Source organism: Miniopterus natalensis, chromosome 16 (assembly GCF_054644295.1).
Source record: "Miniopterus natalensis isolate mMinNat1 chromosome 16, mMinNat1.hap1, whole genome shotgun sequence".
Taxonomy (NCBI): Eukaryota; Metazoa; Chordata; class Mammalia; order Chiroptera; family Miniopteridae; genus Miniopterus; species Miniopterus natalensis.
Window position 1 is genome coordinate 28,310 of NC_142096.1, and position 24,112 is coordinate 52,421.

Genomic DNA, 24,112 nt, shown 5'->3' on the forward strand with positions numbered 1-24,112 from the left:
GCTGTGGTTCTCAGGCCACAGGACTACTGCCCGGACAGCCCAGAGACTAGCAGGGACGCCTCTGACTCTCGGCTGGGAATTTATGTCCTCTGCGGGCATGGACACTATGGTCGGTCCCTCACGGGCATAAACACCTGCAAGTTCATTGGTGACTCTCTTCCCTCCTCCCTCTTCCCTCTGAAACACGTCGGTCTGACGCTTTATTTCTGAAGCCTTTTTGGACCTGCCTTAGTTAAACATAACTATTACTCACGATGCCACTTCGAGATTTAAAGTTCTCCCAGTGACTCTCCTACTATATTATTTCACCTGTTGTTTGACCCTTTGAGCCCCACGCACTGTTCTGTCCACGACTTGTCTGGGAGGATGTGCTGACAGTCCCCCGAGTGCAGCGCAGCCTTCACCACACACGACCTGGGTACTGTCCATCCTGAAAGGGGGCTGACAAGGGAGGGCGCCCACGGGCCCAGGAGAAAGTCCGCGTCCTGAGCACAGTCTGGCGGCAGGAAGGCCCGGGCCGCCTCCTGCGGCGCCGGCGCCTCACCCACGCGGGGGAAACTAGCGGGAGAAACCACCCGCCGCCGAAGGCTTCTTGACAGGCACTCGCAGGCCCCAGAGCAGCCAATCACCGCGCGGTGGGGCGGGTCCTTCCACAGGATGCGAAGACCCGCCCGCCAGACGCCAGACCGGAGCCAAAGATTCTGACCGTAACTGACGGACAGGCTCCATGCTATGCCCCGCCCTTTCAGCTTCTTCTGACCACCCATTGGCCCGCAGGGCCCTGTGATCGCAGCACTGATTGGTGGCTTTGCCTGACGCCTCTATAAGGCGGGAACCTAGCCCCGGGCGCCCTCACTCCTCCTGAGGGCAGGTAGCGCGAGGGGCTCAGAGAGGGCGCTCGGCCAGAGTGGGCAGCACAGCAGGAGAGCCGGGACACTGACAGGAAAATGGGGACCTTGCTGTACGAAACCCTTAGCCCGAGGCCTTCGAATTCCAGCCCAAGACCCTAGATGCATCTCCTCCTGAGATGCTCCAAGTCCTCTCAGCATTGAAGGACCCCAAGTCTCCTCACCCAGATAAACACTAAACCCCCCAATGCTCACATCCCCAGACACCCTGAAAACCCCCATTCCCCACAGCCGGGGGAACTCTAAATACAGCCCAGAAAGACCAAATCTCCAACTCAAACCCTAAATGCCCCCATCCTGGGAACTCAATGTCAGGAAGCCTGAAACCCCTTAATGAGAGCCCCAAATCTCCTCACCCTCAGAGGTCCCAAATCCTGTCACCCCGAACATTCTAAATGTCCTTGACCAGAAAAACCCAGATCTTGTCCAAGTCTCCTCAGGCTGAGAAGTCCCTGCCCCTTGGAGACTGCGCCTCGTTATGCGCAGGTTTTTCCAGAATGTCCAGGTGGAATTCCCTCCATTGTCGCCGGCACAGCCCCTCCTAGCTGTCAGCGCGCCTCCAGCCTCGACCCTCAGGACCTCCAGACCCCAACTTTCCCCTCAGGGCCTCTCAGGACCCCACGGTCACCCCCCCCAGGCCCCTCACACACCCCGCCGCGCCCCCCAGGGCCCCTCAGAGGCCCCAGCTGAGCCCCCCAGGGCCCCTCAGGACCCCCACGGTCACCCCCCAGGCCCCTCACACACCCCGCCGCGCCCCCCAGGGCCCCTCAGACGCCCCGGCTGAGCCCCCCAGGGCCCCTCAGAGGCCCATGAGACAGCGAGGCGGGAGCTGCGGGAGCGAGTCTGCTTCCACCGGCGGGTCTGCATGGCCGCGTCCCCGTCCCAGCCGTGCCCTGGTCGCAGCTGGGTCCCGCGTCTTCCCCTCTGGACGCCCTGCCCGACGGGGAGACGGGCTGTCACCCTCTCAGCACCTTCTCGTTCCACAGGCACCTTGGCCTCAGGCTCAGGGACTCGGGGTGGCAGCACCATGAACCCCGACAGGTGCTCGCAGGGGAGCCCTGAGGAAGAAGGGGGAGAGCGGGGTGGAAACCCAAGGTGGGAGCTGGGGGTCCGCGGGGAGCCGGGGAGCAGGGCTGGGTGCCCCTCTCTGCGCATGGGCAGCGCGGAGGCCGGGAGAGCCCCCAGGGGTCAGGGCCGGGTCAGGTCACGGCGGGGGCACGAGCGCCAGAGCGGCTCAGGAGCGGGGACGCGACAGGGCGGGGGACAGAGCGCTTCGTCCCGGCCCCGCAGAGGCCACAGAGGCCTGGCTGCTCCCCGCGCGAGGCGGAGCGAAGGCCCCGCTGCGGGTTCTCCCGCAGGAGTGAGTTGTCGACGGAATCTGTTATCGTCTCCAGGCCAGAGCCGCTCTCAGAGACATTTCCTCTACTTCCCCCGGGAAGAGCGGGCACAGGTGGGAGACGGGAGAACGCGGTGCGGGAACGTGAAGAGGAGCCACGAGGGGCTCCCAGCCTAGGGGACGGCGGTGCTGGGCCGGGGGACCCGGGACACGGCGCACGGGGCTGTCTCTCCTCAGGCGCTCTGCCTGCAGCGCCCTCCCGGGTGGGCACCAGTCCCGGGGATGCTGCTCCTGCGTCGGTGCAGGGCTCGCGCTGGCCGCGCAGAGCTCTCAGCACCTGGTTCTGGACTCTCCGTCCCACCCCCTCCCCTCCCCCCCATCGCATCCCATCCCCACCGGCTTGGTGGCCTTTGTTCCTCCTTCAAACTCTTCACTTTCAGGACCAAGGTTTTGTTTCCTTCCCGGTCTCAGAGCCCCTCGACCAGCTGTCATGTGTCACCGCAGGCAGGCCACCAAACCCCAGGCGGAGGACCCTGAGGACCCTGGTGAGGAGAGGACCCCGAGGCAGCAAGGTGAGGGGCCTGGAGAACTCAGAGGTGCCCTCCCGGAATGGACCTGGGTTTAGGTCAGGCTGCATCTCAGGAGTTACCAAGGGAACTGTGTTTGCTTGTTCAGCAAACAAGCAAGATGCAAAACTGTTATACAGTAAGGGGCTATTCATATAAACTCTTTAAATGTGTAAAAGAATTATATGTTTTTATTGTCGACACTATTACAGAGGTCCCCATTCCAATATATAGTTATATATGTTGAAAGCACACCCACGCCTTTCTGCCCCCCCCTTCTTCCCCCACAGCCTACGTCTCCTAAACACTAAAGGACCCCAGGAGGTTTGCATGAGCATCAGCAGCTTGTTCCTGGATAACCCCCTGAACCTGTCTCCAAGGCCCTTTCTCTGTGAATTGACAATGGGCCAAAGCAGCCCCGCCTAGGCTGATTGCTTTCCTATAACAATGAGCCAAGGCAGCCCAGACTAGGCTCTCCTGCTGCTTCTTCTGTCCTAAGCCCTTCCTTGTTTCACTGTGCCCATCTTTAATAAACATACTCTCAAAATAAAAATAAATAGATAGCCCTGGCTGGGTGGGCCAGTCAGTTGGAGCATCCTTCCCTACACCAAAAAGATTGCAGGTTCGATTCTGGGTCAGGGCACAAACCTAGGTTTTGCGTTCGATCCCCAATAGGGGTGCATGCTGATCAATGTTTCTCATATCAGTGTTTCTCTCTCTCTCCCCCTCCTTCCTCTCTCTCTAAAATAAATAAAAACATATCCTTGGTTGAAGGTTAAAAAACAATAATAATAACCCTGACCATTTGCTCAGTGGTTAGAGAATCAGCCATGGACTGAAGGGTCCCAGGTTTGATTCCAGCCAAGGGCAGGTACCTTGCTTCCAGGCTTGATCGCAGGCCCCAGTCAGGGTGCGTGCAGGAGGCAACCAATCAATGTGTCCCTCCCACATAGATGTTTCTCTGTCTCCTTTCCACTCTCTCTGAAAAGCAATGGAAATAATATCCCCAGGTGAGGATTAAAATACAACAATAATAATAGACACAGCGTGGAGGTGCAAGAGGGTATAGGGGGGATAAATGGTGATGGAAAAAATAAAAGAAAGAAAGAATAAATAAATATATATTTATAGATAATTAATAAGCATTAAGTATATAAAATACAAAAGTGAGTAAGAACTAACTAATTCAGGACAGCTGTCATCACAGAGGAGGAAGACCTGGCTGCCTATTAGCTTGCATAGGGACATATGAGAAAAATTAATAATCATGGTGATTAAGGGGGTTGGGCTGTGGGCCTGGGTAGAGAGTAGTTCATCACTTAATCAGGCCTTGATGTTTGCCATGGCATCATTCTGTCAACTTTCATGAAAGTGTGGTCAGTAGGGTCATCCCACTTTCATGGGTCTGGGGTTTAAACACCTGAAGTCAAGATGTTATCTCTAACTTACCCAAAACTCTGTGTCTATGGCCAACAGCCCTGAGCCTTTGTTCCTAAGACTGTGTGATGCTTACCAGAATCTAATGATTAACAAAGGGGGTGGACAGCCAGTACATGCAAAGGTGGAAGGACAAGAAAGGAATGAGGCAAAGTAGTCACGGTGCCATTGGACTGGACAAGGCCAGCGTGAATCAAGAAGACAGAAAGGAGAAACAGAGTTTGTGAATGGTTATGTGGCTTTTATTACATTTCTGTCATGAATAGGCCAATTTTTTACATAAATGTAATAGATAACTTATAAACATAGGAGGAAGCAGAGATGATGCTTTGTCTTTTTTTTTTTTTAACATTCTAAAATAAATGATGTCCCCAATAGAATCATAGGCCTTAATGAAACCTCAGAAAACATTTTCCAGTTATCCTTGGACTATCTTTGTATTACTCTCTGATTTAGAATTCTCTGTCTCTCATAAGAATCTCCAGATTTTGGAAAAAATTACCAACCAAAACACTGATTTCTCGTCATCTTTTAGTCAAACCTTCTTGGGCGACCTTCAGAGTAGAACAGAGTAAATACCAGAAGGTGTGTATTTCCCAAATCCTGTTGACAAGAAAATCTTACTCATGGGTGCAATTCAGGTAAGAGTAGGAAAATGCAGAGAGTATCCTAGGAACCGCTGCCTTCCTCTGCTGATCTCCTCAACACAATGTCCGATATTATCATCTTAATAGTTCATGACAACAGCAACAAGAGTAGCTACCACTCATTTTATTTTCACAATGTTTCAGACTTTAAGAATTCAACATGAATAAACTCACTTAAACCTTACCCCACTCCGATGAGCTAGGTACTATAACGATCACCGTTTCTGATGAGGAAACCAAGGTTTCAGACATATAGAAATGTTTGATTTTTCTGAGATCGCAGTATCAGTGGTAGTGCAATATAATCCACAGCCTCTTCTCTAAACCACTTACAAGCTCATTAAACCAGTCATACTTCTATACATTTTACCCTGTCTTATTCATATATCACTACATCATTCTTCTGACTGGTGATTCCAAACTCAGCTCTTTTCTGCTATGCTTCAGTGAGAGGTGCACTAAGACCCTCTAACTAACAGAAGCTCACTGACGTATAGACAGTTTGTACAGTGGATGGTCCCAGATGAAGAAGGGCACAGGATCCCCAGTATCAGAGCCTCCCACTCTAATAAAAGAAAGCATCTCCCATCCCTGAAAAGCTTCAGGTTTGATGACTGAGGAACAACAAATAAATAATAACGTGACTTAAGGACTTCATCTATGTTACACACTATTCAATAGAAACTTATCCATCTGGAACTGATTTCAAAGGTCCACTCCTGTAGGAGGAAGTACCAGCTTCTTTCTCTGACCTCTAATTAGGCCACTCTCATCTTGTTTAGAACCATTTGTTCAGCCTGCCTGGCTCTGCATTGTGAGCTCTTTGAGAGGCTGATTCTTCTAGAAGTCCCAGGCTCAGCTCAGGGTCCCTGAGGGTCCCCTGAATGTTTGCTGAATGAATGATTTCATATTTACAAATTAAACTAGAGGAAGGTCAATGAATACTAAAGATAATTAATGTGCAATTTCAAATATGGAGATGGCTGAGGGGTAAACTGATAAGAAGACTGTAATCTCACAGTCAGTATTAAATAGCTCACGAAACACTTTGGTGTGGACATCATTATATTTCATGTTCACTATAACATTAAGAATTAGCATGCGCCCAGCCGGGCATGGCTCAGTGGTTGAGCGTCGACCTAGGATCCAGGCGATCAGGGTTCGATTCCCGGTCAAGGCACATGCCCGGGTTGCAGGCTCGATCAATGACTCTCTCATCATTGATGTTTCTATCTCTCTCTCCCTCTCCTTTCCTCTCTGAAATCAATAAAGATATATTTTAGAAAAGAAAAAGAAAAAAAGAATTCGCATGTTATCGATCAGGAAACTGAAGAGAACTAGCTAGTGATACAACCTTACTCAAACATAATTGATGGGAGCCAGCTAAACTAATCACAAATATTCTTTCCAAGATACAACAATTTGCAAATTTCAACACCAATTTCTGTATTGTTTAGATATGTTTCTGCCAACAATTTCTTTTTTCTCTCCCCAGTACCCCTCACTTTCACTACTATAGAGAAAACTGAAAGGAAAGAGCCTTAAGGCATGGGTTCCAATCTTGGATTCACTACCCACATGGCCCTTTCTTTTCCCTCTAATATTCATACTTCCCAGGTATTTCCAAGGGTTGTTGAAGTATTGATTAAAGTCATGCATGTAAAATATATCATAAGTCTTAAAGCATTAAGAAATGAATGTTGTCTTTTAACGTGTGACTTTTACATTGCAGGCAATGTCCAGGGCACCATTAAGTAATGATTCCAGTTGGAATGAATTGTCAGGAACAGCAAATCTGCTGACCACAAGTGGTTCATAGCCGGCCCAGAAACCAGTGTCCCCTCCTGGGGAAGCAAGTACCTCTGGACAGCACTCTAGACCAAAATTGGGTAAGAGAAAATAATTTGGAGGTTTCACTTCCACTAAGTCCTCTAGAAAGGCTGATAAGTATGGCTTATGTATGTGGGGTAGACTGCAGAGGCCTGGATTGAAGCTGGACTAAGCTGAGACAGAAGGTAGCACTGGAACTTTGGGCAAATCTTATAAACCCTGAGCTCCTGAATGCTCATGTGTAAAGGGAACATAAGGATACATAACTCATATATTGTTTGAGAGCATTACATTATATTTAAAGTAACTGACACATGCAAGTTTTCCAATAAATCCATCTGTGATAATAGCAACCATACTTTCTTGGTGTTGTACGCCCAAGCCTTTACTCAATACCTAACCCATAATGTGCCCTCGATAAATATTTTATGAATGAGTAAAGATTGGGAAAGATTTTCCCTGATAATGGGAAAAATCTAGAAACTAAAATTGAATCCGTCTTTGGTAGTCTTTGTGGAGCCTTAGTCTCTCTTACTTAACAGAGGAAAATACCAAGAGTATATAGAAGAACAGGTAATAATTTTTTAAAAATATATCTTTATTGATTTCAGAGAGAGGAAAGGAGAGGGAGAGAGATAGAAACATCCATGATGAGAGAGTCATTGATTGGCTGTAGCCCGCAACCTGGGCATGTGCCCTGACCGGGAATCGAACCCTGATCGCCTGGATCCTAGGTCGACGCTCAACTGCTGAGCCACACCTGGCTGGGCAGAACAGGTAATAATTTAATGGGAGGAGATTGTGTGTTTTCTGACAAAACAGGGACCAACACTCCACACCCCACCACCCTCTCTCACCTGCTCTTCTCCAACTTAGAATTCAGGAGGAAGGGGATGGAAGTGAAGATGTACAGCTTACAAGAAAGAAAGGGCCACATGTACCAAGAGGTCAGCGAACACCCAGGACGGCGACTACCTCTGTAAATGACCCTCACCAAGAAGCATGTTATATCTTGATACAATAATTTCATCTGGTCATTGGGTGCCCAAATCATTCCTTTCTTCTAGTGACCTGGAGTACAGGATTGAGGCTCAATTATGTGAGTGCCTGGGTTCTCTCTGAAACTCTTTACGTCCAGGAACATGCCCTACACCTTTCCTGATCCCTGTTCCTCTTGCTTCCAGATTGTGAGAAGTGTCAGAACTTCTTCATTGACAGCTGTGCTGTGCATGGGCCCCCTATATTTGTAAAAGACAGTGCAGTGGACAAGGGGCACCCCAACCACTCAGCCTTCACTCTGCCCCCTGGGTTGAAAATCAGACTGTGAAGCATCCCCGAGGCTGTGCTTGGAGTGTGGAAAGAGGAATCGGATCTGCCGGTGGGTCTGCACTTTGGCCCTTATGAGGGCCAGATCACAGAAGATGAAGATGCAGCCAACAGTGGATACCCCTGTCCTCTGGCTTCACACATCCCTCCTGTGGTTTGGTGGGACCCCACCTTCTACATGCTAGATCATGGGTGGGCATAATATGGTTAGCTCTGTGTACTGAGTGGAGTTTGTATGAACAGGGAGCTCCTGTTTGAGGATCAGACCGTGAGTGGGAGCAAGGTGGTACAGACACAAAGGAGCAGCTCCTCCCTGTGAGACTCCTGCTCTGACTGAACAAATGGACTCAGACATATAGATTATGAGTCAGAAAAATGTCGTGTGGTCACCATCGACAGTTGAATCCCCATGCAGGCTGAAGGAACCCTAGCCCTAATGCTAACAACCCTAAACCTAGCCCTAGCTCTAAACCTAGCCCTCACCCTCGCCCTCGCCCTCACCCTCGCACTAGCCCATTTCAAAGAATGGATGAATGAATTTGTTAGTCTTTTGCCAATATTTCCCAATCCTTAAGTTTTTAAGAGTGACTGTCCTTATTTTACAATTAGTCTTTATAGGGCCACAGGTGTGACTCCAAAATATCCAAACCCACCAAATCTTTTTACCTCCCCAAAACCTCCTCAGTTCCTCAGATTCACATAGATAATTGGCTTTATGAAACCCAGTCCTTGGACCTTTCAAATGCAAATACCTGGTCAAAAACTCTTATCTAGATAATCTTTTAAAATACTAAAATAAAATACAAGTTTCTGGGAGGTGAACCTTTTTGAAAGGAAAGAAAAAGGAAAAGAAAAAGGAGAACCTTAGCAATCTATGTAAATCAATTTAACTTATTTCAACTATTCCTTTTTAAATTTCAAGCTGTTGATTTAATGTCTTATAATTTGTGGGAGGTGTGCTTTTTGAAACTGAGAGTATGTTTGAAATGTGTTCATAAAACTCAATCTAAAGAGTAGTAATTGCTTACTTTAGAGGGGTCACTAAAATCAAAGGTTTTAAAGAGTTACAAATTTTAATTAATTGGGAAGAAAGTGTATGCTTTGGATAACAGAAGGTATAAGGTACGGAAACATATTTTCAAGGGAAAAATAAAGTGAGTTGTTCTAAAGCTGCTTGTTTCAGAATGGGTAAAAAGGTCTGAACTTAATAACACACTCAAAGAATATAAAAAAGACTTACAAGGGAAAATAGACAAATTGATAATCGTAATAGATTTAACACACCTCTCATTCAGGGACAGAGCCTACCTCTTTCAGAACCAACAGACGGCCACTAAAACCTCAATGTGATGTAAGAAACTTCAACAACATGACCCGCAAATGGAGTTCAACATTCACAAATAATCCGCTCTACCCCCAGGTTTGCCTGATCACCTGCGCCCGGGTGTTATTCCCAAGGTGCCCACGAGATGGCAGCATTCAACATGCAGGTGATGCCCTCTACCCGGCCGCTTTTCCTGAGCTCCTGCGCCCGGGTGTTATTCCCAAGGTGCCCAGGAGAGGGCAGCAGAGAAACACGCTTGGAATGTCTCTAAAGTGACCGTGGCCAGGGCGCAGAGGGAGCAGAACAAAGGCGCTACACCCTCTGCGTCCCAAGGATCATGATCTCGGGAACTGAATCTGACCGGGGCCTCCTGGGTGAAACGCGCAGGGAATGCTGTTGGCCGAGGGGCTCCCCAACTCCGTCTCCACTTCACGGACAGAGGCCGAGGCCCATGAAGGCAGCCAGTCCGCAGCCAGCTCCGTCAGGAACCTGGGTGTCCAGCCTCTGGGCCCCAAAGATGCGACGTCAGGCCGGGCACCAAGCAACATCACGTGGGCTAAGACGTCACGTTGGCGTGATATTGTTGGGGGCAGAGATGTGGATCACCCTCTGTTAACCGTGATTATGAAATGGGGAGGGCACCTCGTAGGAACAGGACCCTCGTTTAATGATGATTCACCGTACTGACTAATAGAGGATTTTCCTACAGACCCCGGGAAACTGCCGGATGTGCTACGGCGCAGCCCACATCGAGCCCACTGAATAAACCTCATTTCAGCCTCAGGACATGTCCCAGTGGCTGCCAGGGCAAGAGGGTTTAAAGATCACTTCCACCGCAAGGAGACGTGAACTAGGCTGCGATGACAGAGGGGTTGGCGTGTCATTGGCAGCCCGGCAGAATACCGCGGTTGGTTAGAGGGCCCTCCAGACTAGGACAAGGTTGCGGGTTCGATCCCCACCAGGGCACATAGAAGAATCAACCGATGGGTGTGCGTCACGGAATATGATGCACCGGCTGGGGCCCTAGGACATGGCCTGTGGCCCACAAAGTCCCCCAAGTTACAGGAGCCGCTGTGACCACAATGCCAACCGCATCCTCCCCCACGGTCAGCACCAATGGCTCAGGGCACAGAGGGCGCCCGGGGCGCCGAGGCCACCACCCCCTTCCCAGGGAAGAGGGCCTGCAACCACAGACCTGACAGCTTTACCACCCCGAAGCCCCGCCCTCGATGCTCAGACTGGGCGAGCCCCGTGGAGAAAATGAAATGACTGAGGTGAACGAGGAATTGCCAGGTAGAAAACTCCTCCCACCTTGAGATGGGAATGACTCTGGAAAAGAAAGGAAAGCATCAACGGGAAGTTGCAACTCAAAGGCATCCTTGGCCCACCTGGAGACAGACGAAAGCATCCTAATGAGGAGACAGAAGCAGATTCACCGCGGGAAGAACACCATGGCCTATGACCGCAGCATTAGAGTTCCCGAGGACCTTCCAAACATGGCATGGGCCAGAGCCCCCACAGCACTTCTCAGCAGAACAACCCAGGGAACTCAGGAAATCTCCCATTTTCATCAGGATAAAGCTGTCACTTGTGTTGAATGGACGAATGGCCACACCTGCTTCCCTAGGGCACTGGCCTGGCTCTGAGAGGTGGCTCAGCCCAGGCTTCCCCCTGAAAGCTCAAGGAGCATCCTGGCCCCCCAGAAGGCATCGCTGCAAGCCTGGCTGTCAGCCCACTGTGCCTGGAAACCCACACAGCATTACTCAGGCAGGTGCCCTCTGCCTGACTCCCCCTCCCCCCTGAACAACCCTGCTCCCCACTGCACAACCCCCAGCTCCCATTCCATTGACGTCCAGCCTGGAGGCCTCATGTCCTGTGTTCATCTTTGGCTAGCTGATTCACTCCAGGAGTTACGAAGGAAGCCCACACTACCTCCTAGGAAAGCCTCACCTGGCTGGATGGCAGGGGCTAGAGCTGGGAAAGGTAGAGGGGGCAGGTGTGGAAATTCCTCGTCACACTCCTTGGTTCCCCCTGTCTGCATGCTCCTGGACTGTTGCTCTGGATGCTGCTGGACTGTTGCTCTGGCCCCACACACAGCCAGTCCACAGCACCCAGGATCCCCATGGCCCTCCCAAGGCCCTTTAAGACTACAATCTGGATATGAATCCAGGATCTTTATGCTGCTCAGAAACTCTGACAGCCTTTATCTGGGGAAAGAAAAGGCCAGAAAGAGGCTGCAGGAAAATCCCAGGACAATCTCAGGAAAAGGCCTGAGCACCATCCTTGGGACAGATATCCTGTCTGCCCTCACGATTCGGGATGTTTGTCTGAGGGAAAAAACACCCTCTTCTTTTTGGGAGATGCTGGCTGGGGACTGTTGTGATTTCCAGAAACAGGTAAGCAAAGGACTTTATTGGCACTGTCTTGGTGGGCATCAGTAAACCAGGTAAGACTCCCCCCGTAGCCTGTGGATAGTGTTGCCTGAGCCACAAGGCGTTGCTGCCTTACCTCTGATGGAAGGCAAATTCTGGAGCCTGCAGTGGGGGCTGTGTCACCAGGAAGCTGCCCGCCTGTGTGCCTGCCTGGCTAACGCCAGTGCCCTGACCCTCCTCCCGGTATGTGCTCTGGGGGTGCTGCTGGGTGGGTCCGCGAACCCTGCACACAAGGAATGTCCACAGCCCAATGTTGGGGGGTGGGGCCCGGCTCACATGCAGCACAACCAAGGCCGAGCTTGGAATTCTCTTAAAATATAGAATTGTCCAAAGAAAATATTGGAAGGCAGATTTTAAGAAACACCCTCAAAAGCATGTCCAATAACAAAGAAAAGAAGACCTAAGATACAAGGTAACCATTTTGGAAGATTGGTCCAGGACTTCCAACATCCACATCACATCTGTGCTCAAGAGAAACCGGAGAACACGGAGGGAAGAAATTATCAAAGAGTCAGATGACCAAAAAATGCCCAGAGCTTAAAGGAGACCTTGATGTCTTACTTTAACTCAAAGGCTTAGCACCAAAGTGAATTACAAGGTCTCTTAACCTAGGGCTTAAAACTCAAAACAAAACCCTCCTTTTCAGCCTTAGACATTCATGGTGGTTGGAATGTAAAACAAAAGGAGTAACCAATGAACAGACAAAACCAATTCAACTCATAGATCCAGATCCCAGAATGGTGGTTACCGGGAGAAGGGGGCGGGGGAGGGAGAATTGAGTAAAGGGCTCAAAATATTCGGTAACAGCCCAGGTGGGGTGACTCAGTGGTTAAGCGTCAATCTATGAACCAGGTGGTCCCAGTTCCATGCCTGGTCAGGGCAACATGCCTGGGTTTCGGGCTCGATCCCCAGTAGGGGGCGTGAAGGAGGCAGCCCATCAATGACTTTCTCTCATCATTAATGTTTCTCTATCTCCCTCCCTCGATCTCCCTTCTTCTCTGTGAAATCAAAAAAATCATATTACAATACATATTACAATACAAGACAACCTGAGAACAATTTATCAGGAAATTTATTTTTCACTCACCCTTTACTGTAAAATTAACTGAACATGGTCTCCAACATAAGACATGTGTCAGGAAAGAGAGGGGAAGACCTATGACTTGGGACACCCTGGAGCCGACCCAGGGAAGCTACTGCAGGGGCTGTCGGGAGGACGGCCTCACCCCTGGCTCGGGGACACATCCCTGGGATGGGGACAGGGAGGAGGGCTGCAAGCAGCAAGTCTTCACTGGGGACACTTCAAACACTAGGAAGACTAAAGGATGTGAAGAAAATCAGGTGATGGAAGAAGAAAAGGACAATTAGAAAACCCAAGAAAACATGTCTGTAACCCAGGAGACTCAGAAAAGTGGGGGAGGGGCCGCAGTCATAGCCCAGGCACCTTCCTGAAGAGGTGGGAGGTCTCACGATGCTATTGTACTAGAGGACAATCAGAGACACCTATCGCAATGCACATTCTTTAAAGGGACTGATGACGGCAATTACCCCTAGGAAATAAACAAAGATAATGATATTTCTACTGTGGGGTGAGAGTGGGGAGAGGCGGGTCTCAGTATCTCCACCCTCTGCTGCAGGGGTAGGAGCTGGCAGGTCCTCAGGGGTACTGCAGAGGGGAGTGCAGGGCTGGCAGAGGCTTCCTTTCATTTTCTGCTCTTTCCTCACTGTCCTATTTTGTTTCATGTGTATGTTTTATTTTGACAAATAAAAGACATGAAAACGATAACCTCGGCAGATTGAAGATGGTGGTGGACTGAGTGGAGGCTACCCTGCCGCTCTCCCAGGACCAAACTGGAATGACAACTAAACTATAGAAACACCATCCTGAAAAAACAACTGCAACTGAATATGAGCTGGACGGCACCCCCATAACCAAGGAGGAAAAGGGGGAGATCGCATCGAGACATGTAGGAAGTGCGGAGGCATGAGAGGGCTGGCCGGGCTCCCACAGGCAGCAGCTGAAGGTCCGGAGGGAGAGCTCAGCTGTGGGGGTTCCCACTGAGGACTCTGGGGCCTCAACCCCTGGTGGGGCTCCCCAACCCAGAGCACCAGACCTAAGACAGGTGCCCACATAACATCTGGCCCTGAAAAGCAGCCACATTTCTGCCAGGGAGAGATGGCTGGAAATGCAGGCTCCCTCTTCAAGAGCCAACCCACAAAGTTTCGTGTGCAGCCACTCACCTTAGGCTCGGAGGGCAGAGTGGACTGTAGCTGTGTGAGGAGAACCTAGACCAAAGGCACCCCTCTGGATTCCTGTGCCGAGCCATTCCCCCAGACTGCAGAGGCAGACACTGACCTTCCAAGCAGCTTTTGCCTGAGGAGGAAGCAATTGCCCCACCCTGCAAGAAAACCTCTTGCCCTACCCCCCTGGAGTTTCTACAGCCTGAGGCTCATTAAGAGAATCAGGTTTATCAGCCTGCAGGCAGAGGCAGACCTCAGAGTGCTTTGAGTCTTTGCCTGATCTGCTTCTGGACCCAGGCCTTGCAAAAGCAGACTTAGGTGTGCATCTCGGTCCTGTCCAAACACACTCAGCCCCAACAGAGGGGACCTCAAGCTGTGGGTTATTGATAGCTCCAAAGGGGGGTGCTCAAGGCCACTCACAAACAGCGTCTGACTTTGGCCTGCACTACAGACCCTCCAAAAGGACAGCTTGTCCAAGCAGGCCAACCTAATATATAGAAACAAATCCAAACAGGCAGCTATTATGGCAAGCTTCAGCTGCTAACTGATCCCAACACAGAACCCTAACACAAAACGTAGCACAAACTTTCACCCTAACACTAACCCTAATCCTGGCCTAAACACTAGCCCTAATCCTAACCTTACCCATAGTCCTAACCCTAGCCCTAAACTTAAGCCACAACCTAGCCCGATCCCTAAAAATAACCTAAACCTAACACTAGCCCTAGCCCTAATCCTAAACCAAACCATACCCCTAACCATAACACTAACCCTAAACATAACCCTAGATATAACACTAACCCTAACCCTAGCCCCAACCCTAACCCTAAACCTAGCCCTGATCCTAAGCCAAACATAACCCTAGCCCTACACTTAACGCTACTCCTAACTCTAAACCTAGCCCTGACCCTAACCCTAATCATAACACTATCCTTACTCCTACCCCTAACACTAGCCCTTACCCTAACCCTAAGCAAAACCCTGACTCTAAACCTAGCCCTAAGCCTAAACAAAACCCTAATAACAATAACCCCAACCCTATCCTAGCCATATCCCTAACCCTGAGCTAAACCCTAACCCTAGCCATAACCCTAACACTAGCCCTAGCTCTAACCCTAGTCATAACCCTAAAAGTAATCCTAACCCTAGCGCTAACCCTAGCCCTAACCCTAATCATAGCCCTAGCCCCAACGCTAAATTTAGCCCTAAACCTAACCCTAATCCTATTCCTAACACTAAAACTAACAGTAACCCTAAACATAACCCTAACCCTAACAATAGCTCTAGGCATAAACCTAACCCTAGCCCAAACCCTAACCCTAAATCTACCACTAATCCTAATCCTCACCTTAAACCTAGCCTTAAACCTAACCATGGCTTTAACCCTAGCCCTTAACCTAGCCCTCTCACTAACCCTAGGACAATATCTAATTCTATTCTAACCCTAGCCCTAACCATAACCCTAACCCTAAAACCCTAATCCTAAAACCCTAACCCCTAACCCTAACCCCTAACCCCTAACCCTAACCCTAACCCTAACCCCTAACCCTAACCCTAACCCTAACCCTAACCCTAACCCATTTCTTCTAATTTGTGGAAGGTGTGCTTTTTGAAATTTGAAGATGTGTGAAATGTGTTCATAACAGTCAATCAAGCCCATGGAATAAACGTCATTTTTGCCTTGGGACATATCCCAGTGGCTGCCAGGGCAAGAGAGTTTAAATGTCACTTCTATCTCGAGAAGCCGTTAACAAGGCTGCAATGACAGAAGCATTTGGGTGTCATTGGCAACTCGACATGGTAGAGCGGTTCCTTAGAGGGACCTCCGGACTAGGGCAAGGTAGCGGGTTAGATCCCCAGTCAGGACACATAGAAGAATCAACCAATGAGTCTGCTCGAGGAAAATGCCACACAGGCTGCTGCTCCCGCACATGTCCTGTGGCCCCAGAAGCCCCCCAAGGTATCTGAGCCGTGGGCACCACAATGCCAGCCCTCCCCCTCCACCACAACCCTACACCGGGTAAGATGGAGCCTCAGAGCTGAGGCCTGCACAGGATGGCTGAGGGCACCCAGGGGCCCCACCCCCACGAGCCCGCAGGCGACCACAGACCTGACATCTTCACCAGCCCCGAAGCCCCGGCCTTGATGCTCAGACCGGGTAAGTGCCCTGGAAGATGATGAAATGAGGACTGAGGTGAACAAGGAAATTGCCAGATAAAAAAGAAAACCCCTCATAAATGACTTTGGAAGAGAAAGGAAATCAGCATGGAGAAGCTGCAACTGGAGGATATCTCAGCCGACCTGGAGATGGATGAAAGCGTCCTGATGAGGAGACAGAAGCACATTCACCAAGGAAAGAACAGCATGGCCTGCGGCCGCAGCATTAGGGGTCCCAAGGCACCTTTCACACATGGCATGGGTCAAGGAGACTACAGGGCTTCTCAGCAGAACCCCCAGGGAACTCAGGAAATCTCCCGTTTTCATCAGGATATAGCTCTGTAACTTGTGTTGAATGGCTGAATGGCTACACCTGCTTCCCCAGGACCCTGGCCTGGCTCTCAGAGGTAGCTCAGCCCAGGCTTCCCCCTGAAAGCTCAAGGAGCATCCTGGCCCCCCAGATGGCATTGCTGCAAGCCTGCCTGCCAGCCCACTGTGCCTGAAAAACCAACACAGCATTATATAGGCAGGTGCCCTCTGCCTCACACCCCCTCCCCCCTGAACAACCCTGCTCCCCAGTGCACGGCCCCCAGCTCCCATTCCACTAATGTCCAGCCTTGAGGCCTTACACCCTGTGTTCATCTTTGGCCAGCTGATTCACTCCAGGAGTTAGGAAGGAAGCCCACACTACCTCCTAGGAAAGCCTCACCTGGCTGGATGGCAGGGGCTTGCTCAGCTCCACAGCAGTCACAGGGCTGGGAAAGGTAGACGGGGCAGGTGTGGACATTCCCCACCACACTCCTCAGTTCCTCCTGTCTGCAGCCCCCTGGACTGTTGTTCTGGCCCCAGGGCCCTCCCAAGCCCCTTTAAGACTACAATCTGGATCTGAATCCAGGATCTTTATGCTGCTCAGAAACTCTGACAGCCCTTATCTGGGGAAAGAAAAGGCCAGGAAGAGCCTGCAGGAAAATCCCAGGACAATCTCAGGGAAGAGGCCTGAGCACCATACACAGGACAGATGTCCTGTCTGCCCTCATGTTTCTGGATGTTCAGTTGTCTGACGGAAAAACCACCCTCTTTTTGGGAGAGGCTGGCTGGGCACTGTTGTGGTTTCCAGAAACAGGTAAGCAAAGGGCTTTATGGGCAACATCTTGGTGGGCATCTGTAAACCGGGTAAGACTCCCAACATAGCCTGTGGATAGTGTTGCCTGAGACACAAGGCGTTGCTGCCTTACCTCTGAGGAAAGACACATTCCAGAGCCTACAGTGGGGGCTGTGTCACCAAGAAGCTGCCCGCCTGTCTGCCTGCCTGGCTAACACTGGTGCCCGGACCCTCCTCCTGGTATGTGCTCTGGGGGCTGCTGCTGGGTGGGTCCATGAATCATGCACAGAAGGAAAGTCCACAGCCCAATGTGGGGGGGAGGGGCCTGGCTCACATGCAGCACAACCAAGGCCGAGCTTGGAATTCTCTTAAAATATAGAACTGTCCAAACAAAATATTTGAAGGCAGATTTTAAGAAACACCCTCAAAAGCATGTCCAATAATAAAGACAAGAAGACCTAAGATACAAGGTAACCATTTTGGAAGATTGGTCCAGGACTTCCAACATCCACATAACATCTGGATGAGAGAGACCTGAGAACATGGAGGGAAAAAACTATCAAAGAGACTATCTAGTAAGATGACCAAAAACTGCCCAGCGCTTAAAGCAGACCTTGATGTCTTACTTTAACTCAAAGGCTTAGCACCAAGGTGAATTAAAAGGTCTCTTACCTAGGACTTAAAAATCAAAACAAAACCCTCCTTTTCTGCCTTAGCCATTCATGGTGCATGGAATGGAAAACAAAAAGAGTAACCAATGAACTGACAAAAACAATCCAACTCATAGATCCAGATCCCAGAATGGTGGTTACGAGGAGAAGGGGACAGGGGAGGGAGAATTGCGTAAAGGGCTCAAAATATACGGTAACAGCCCAGGTGGGGTGACTCAGTGGTTGAGAGTCAACCTATGAACCAGGAGGTCCCAGTTCCATGCCTGGGCAGGGCAACATGCCTGGGTTTCGGGCTCGATCCCCAGTACGGGGCATGCAGGAGGCAGCCTATCAGTGACTTTCTCTCATCATTGATGTTTCTCTATCTCCTTCCCTCCCTCCCTTACTCTTCCTCTCTGTGAAATCAAGAAAATCATATTAAAATACATATATACTGTCAAAGAAGATGAAGCACACAACTCAGTATACAGATACTAAATTATGATGAACATAACCTGCCAATGACGTGATGTTAGTAACCAGTGTTACCTGCATAACTTTAATCTTTTCAAGAGCTCCAATAAAGGAATCGCAGGTGACCTGCAGAGAAGGAAACGTCCGAGCGACTCGTGACTTATCAAGGACCCTGGCTGCTGCACTGATACGAGGCCTTCAGGTTTCTAGTGGGAAAAGTATTTTAAACTCTGAATTCTGTCCCTGTCAAATTGTTAGTCAAATATGAGGGCAGTTTAAAGACAATCTGAGAACAATTTATCAGGAAATTTATTTTTCACTCCCCCTTTACTGTAAAATTAACAGAAGACGGACTCGAACATAACACGTGTGTCGGGACAAGAGAGGGCAAGACCTGTGACTTGGGACACCCTGGAGACAACCCAGGGAAGCTACTGCAGGGGCTGTCGGGAGGACGGCCTCACCCCTGGCTCAGGGGACACATCCCTGGGATGGGGACAGGGAGGAGGGCTGCAAGCCGCAAGTCTTCACTGGGGACACTTAAAACACTAGGAAGACTTAAGGATGTGAAAAAAAGCAGGTGATGGAAGAATTAAAGGAAAACAATTAGAAAACCCAAGAGAACGTGTCTGTAACCACAGAAGACTCAGAAAAGTGGGGGAGGGGCTGCATTCACAGTGTCAGCACCTTCCTTACGAGTGGGAGTCTCACGATGCTATTGTAATGGTGGACAAAATATAGATGCACCTATCGAGGTGCACATTCTTTAAAGGGATTTTTAACGACAATAACCACTAGGAAATAAACCAAGATAATGGTATTCCTACTGTGGGCTGAGAGTGGGGAGAGGCGGGTCTCAGAATCTCCACTCTCTGCTGCAGGTACAAGAGCTGGCAGGTCCTCAGGGGCACTGCAGTGGGGAGTGCAGGGCTGGCAGCAGCGTCCTTTCATTTTCTGCTCTTTCCTCACTGTGCTATTTTGTTTCATGTGCATATTTTATTTTGACAAATAAAAGACATGAGAACGATAACCTGGGCGGATTAAAGATGGCAGCGGCTACCCTGCCGCTCTCCCAGGACCAAACTGGAATGACAACTAAACTATAGAAAAGCCATCCCGAATCACCAACTGCAACTAAAGACGAGCTGGAGAGCACCCCCATAACCAAAGAGGAAAAGGGGAGACCGCATAGAGACGTGTAGGAAGTGCGGAGGCATGAGAGGGCTGGCCGGGCTCCCACAGGCAGCAGCTGAAGGTCCTGAGGGAGATCTCAGCTGTGGGGGGTTCCCACTGAAGACTCTAGGGCCTAAACCCCAGGCTGGGCTCCCTATCCCAGAGCACCAGCACTGAGAGAGGTGCCCACATAACATCTGGCTGTGAAAAGCAACCAGGTTTCTACCTGCCAGGGAGAGATGGCTGGAAATGCAGGCCCCCCTTCAAGAGTGAACCCACAAAGTTTCGTGTGCACCAATCACCTTGGGCTCCAGCAGAGGGAGGGCAGAGTGGACCGTAGCTGTGTGAGGAGACTCTAAGGCTGCCGGCTCTGGACATAGACCTCAGAGGGCACCCCTTTGGATTCCTGCGCCGAGTCATTCCCACAGACTGCAGAGGCAGACACTGACCTTCCAAGCAGCTTTTGCCTGAGGAGGAAGCAATTGCCCCACCCTGCAAGAAAACCTCTCGCCCTCCCCCCCTGGAGTTTCTACAGCCTGAGGCTCATTAAGAGAATCAGGTTTATCAGCCTGCAGGCAGAGGCAGACCTCAGAGTGCTTTGAGTCTGCATGATCTGCTTCTGGACCCAGGCCTTGCAAAAGCAGACTTCGGTGTGCATCTCAGTCTTCTCCCAACACACTCAGCTCCAACAGATTGGACCTCAAGCTGTGGGTTGTTGATAGCTCTAAACAGGGTACTCAAGGCCACTCACAAACAGCGTCTGGCATTGGCCTGCACTAGAGACCCTCCAAAGGGACAGCTTGTCCTTGCAGGCCAACAATATTTAGAAACAAACCCAAATAGGCAGCTATTATGGCAAGCATTACCTACTAACTGACCCTGACACGGAACCCTAACCCAAAATTTCACCCTAACAATAGGCCTAACCCTGGCCTAAACACTATCCCAAAACCTAAACTTAACCCTACCCATAACCATAACCAAAGCCCTAGACCTAACCCTACCCTAGCCCTACCCTAAACACTAGCCCTGACCCCAACCTGACCCTGACCCTAACCCCCTAGCCCCAACCCTGTCACTATCAAGAGAGGCAGGCAGTGTGGCGAGAGGCAGCAACTGTATCGCAAGAGGCAAGTAATATCAGGAGAGGCAGCCAGTGTTGCGAGAGGCAGCTGCTATGGCGAGAGGCAGGGACTATCTCGAGGCAGGCATTATCGGGAGAGGATGGCACTACTGAGAGGCAGCCAGTACCACAAGAGGCAGGCACAAAATATGGGCCGCCCTAAAATCTGGAGTAGTTGAAAAAACAATCAGAGGCATCTAATCCAATTAACAAAGGCCAAGGAGAACTCTGCCCAGCCCACCCCTGACAGATGGGGACCCAGCCTGTACGGGAGCTGCTGCAGGGAGAGGAGCCCATGCCCGCCAGGACCTCCCCTCACGTGCCCAGCACACTCTGGGTGTAGACAGCTGCGTTATCAGGAAGATTTTATTCTATTGAGACTGTTAACATAAGAAACATTCACCTGTGAAGAATTTTTGTGAGTTTATTTGAGCCAAATTGTCACCATATACCAGGGAGAAAAATTTCAATGGATTGAATTTATGACCAAAAGGGAAATACATGAAGCAAAAGGAGCCCAACAGTAACCTGACACGCTCAGGCAATGACTGCGTGACAGCCTCGGTAACTCAGACCTAAAGTAACTTAAAAGGACAGCCCAAAATGAACACTTTCTAACTAAAAGCAGTTTGTGGCAGACGGTCACGTCCTAGACAAGAACCTTCCCTGACAAGAGCCATCTTTACCCTCACTAGGCCTGTCTGTTGTCTGTCTCCTTTAGTTTTTCTTATATTTGGAAAATAGAAAGATTTAAAAATTAGAAATATTTTTAAAAGTCATAAGAATAGTAATTACTAGTGTATTTAGTCCCATAATCAATTTCTTGTTAATTTTGATTATTTGCCAGTATTTTTATGAATTCAGTTATTTCTTAGAGTTTTATACATTTTTATTTAGTTTCATGACCTATTTAGAAACCTGTAATTTAGTGTAAATCAGTCCTTTTCATGGATTTTTAAAAAATATGTAATTTATTTATAAATGTATTAGAGTAAAACAATGACTGTCTATAAATGACAAAACTTAAAGTGGAGTAGTTATAGATTTCATTATAAATTGACAAAAACTTTGTTTTTTAATAATTAATGTACAATGACAGAGACTAATATAAAGTCCATATATTTTTTCAATTTTATATATAATTTCAAATAATATGTAATATTTTAAAACATTGCCCATAGCTTTTCAGAATTTTGAATAAATGTTATTTTTCTGCATTGCTTAAGTAAACTGCAACAAACTAAGCCATTTTCATTTTAGGGAAAAGTGTACTAGAAAACATGGGATAATTTATAAATAATAAGCTAGGCTCTTGTGGTGACAACACCAGAAGCCTTTCCTTTGCCCACCCAATTGGTCTCTTGACAGTCAGGGGGGAAACTCTTTTGAACCGTTCAGTCCAAATCGCTCCTTTTCTAACTTGCACTTCTTCGTGTGCAGTTGCAGCAGCTCTGACAGAGGAAACTCCTCAGCTTTTGGTGTCTACAATTGATCTGAGCCTGGGTCTGCCATTTACAAGGAATTTTTTTTTTTAACAGGAAACAAACCCCTTAGGGTCTTTATTTTGTTACTAATAGATTTCTCATTTAATATTTCTTATAACTATAGCTAGTCCCCAGTATTCTATTTCTGTCCCTAATAGCAGATAACCAGAATTGTAGCTTCAGTAGTTAAGTAAGTAATGATATCTCTCTTACCAGCTGAAACATTATCTGCTTATACTTGTGCTAGTATTCCAAAGGCACATTAATATCATAATCACGAATGCTTTGGGTTGATGAGTATTACTTAACATTTATTGAGTAACCATTAAACTATGATAATATCTTTAAACCAGAACAAAGTGATAACTCATCTAATAAACCTTTTTAAATTTTTGTAAAACTCGGCATTGCTACAAATATAATCTCAGTAGACACACTATTTTGTATAGTATAAAAAGAGCAATTGCCATTAGCTGTAATACCCTCAAAGGAGGTCTGAAATGGATAGAGAAGCCATAAAAAGGAGTAAAGAAAGAAAAAAATGTATACTGATAACTTTTACATAGATAAGAAAGAAACCTTAGTTGTAAAAATATAATGAAATAATAAAGACAGTGGTCAGTCAGAGGGCAAACTATCATCTTCATCAAAAATCAAGAAATGCTCTTAACTTTTTCTGACTAACAATTTCTTTTAGTGAGATTCTGGGACTGTGCGGAATTTGTTCACATACTTCTTTGCTTATTGATTTCGCAAATAGTTATTAAGCACTTATTACTGTGCCAGGTATTTTGTTAGATGCTGGAGATGTCATAGTGAATGAGACACATGGTTTCTGTCCACACAAAGTCAGCTGGGGGGTCAAGGGTTGGTGGGTCACTGAAATGTGAATACACTGTTACCGTAGACTGTGACTGTGACAGGATAGGAATGCAATTTTGTTGATTCATCTTAAAAGTTTCTTTGGATCAATAGATCCCATGCTGCAGCTGTAAAAACATTGCTGTTTATTTTCTAAATTGTTCACTTTTTCAGGGCATGCTACATCTGGACTCCTCAGTTCCCAGGTTCCTGCAGACCTGTAACTGCCCTTGTATTATCTCAGAGGTGGATCCTTGTATTGTATTGTGTCCTGATGCTGCTGACCCGCAGAAGAGGGCGCATATTAGAGGACATCATTCCTGCATTTTCCTCTAGGATTTCCAGCAGATGCCTAAATGCACTTTTTGGAAGAAAGACCAAAATAAAGACCCTTCTTAATGACACAGGAGAAGTAATTTCAATTGTCTAAAATCTGCTTTTCCTCACGCCACTTTGGATCTACGGCTGGGACTTCAAGCCTCATTTTTGGTTTGTTTTTGACTCTGTCACCTCTCAGGCATCTGAAAACTAAGACCTGCCTTATTTACCTTTGCAGACCCTGTGAGCACATGTTTGATGAACGACTCAGAAAAACACAGAAGAAAAATTATCATTTGAGATCATGACTGTGTTCCTATTGCATTTAATCTGGACATGTTCAAAACTTTGATTTTTAAACCACTACCAACAAAGAAAATTAAAAAAAAATAAAGACAGAAAGCAGGACAAGATTGGTGCCCAACTGTCTTTGGGTGTTTTTTTTTAAATATTTTACACGTGAAAGATAATTTTAGAGCATTAGCTCAAGAAAACAGCGTTTCCTTGTCTTATGTTATTCATAAACTTCATTATTGTCTATGTGTCAGGGACAATTAAGTACAAAATCAAAACTAAATTATTAACCTATTTTATGAAATGAAACCTAAATCCGACATTGTTCCTAAAGTGCCAAACAGGTATGAAAAATTAACAAAACATTATAAAAAATTTACTTCCTCTTAGACAACAGATATTCAAAAACTATTTTCTAGCAAAAGCAGC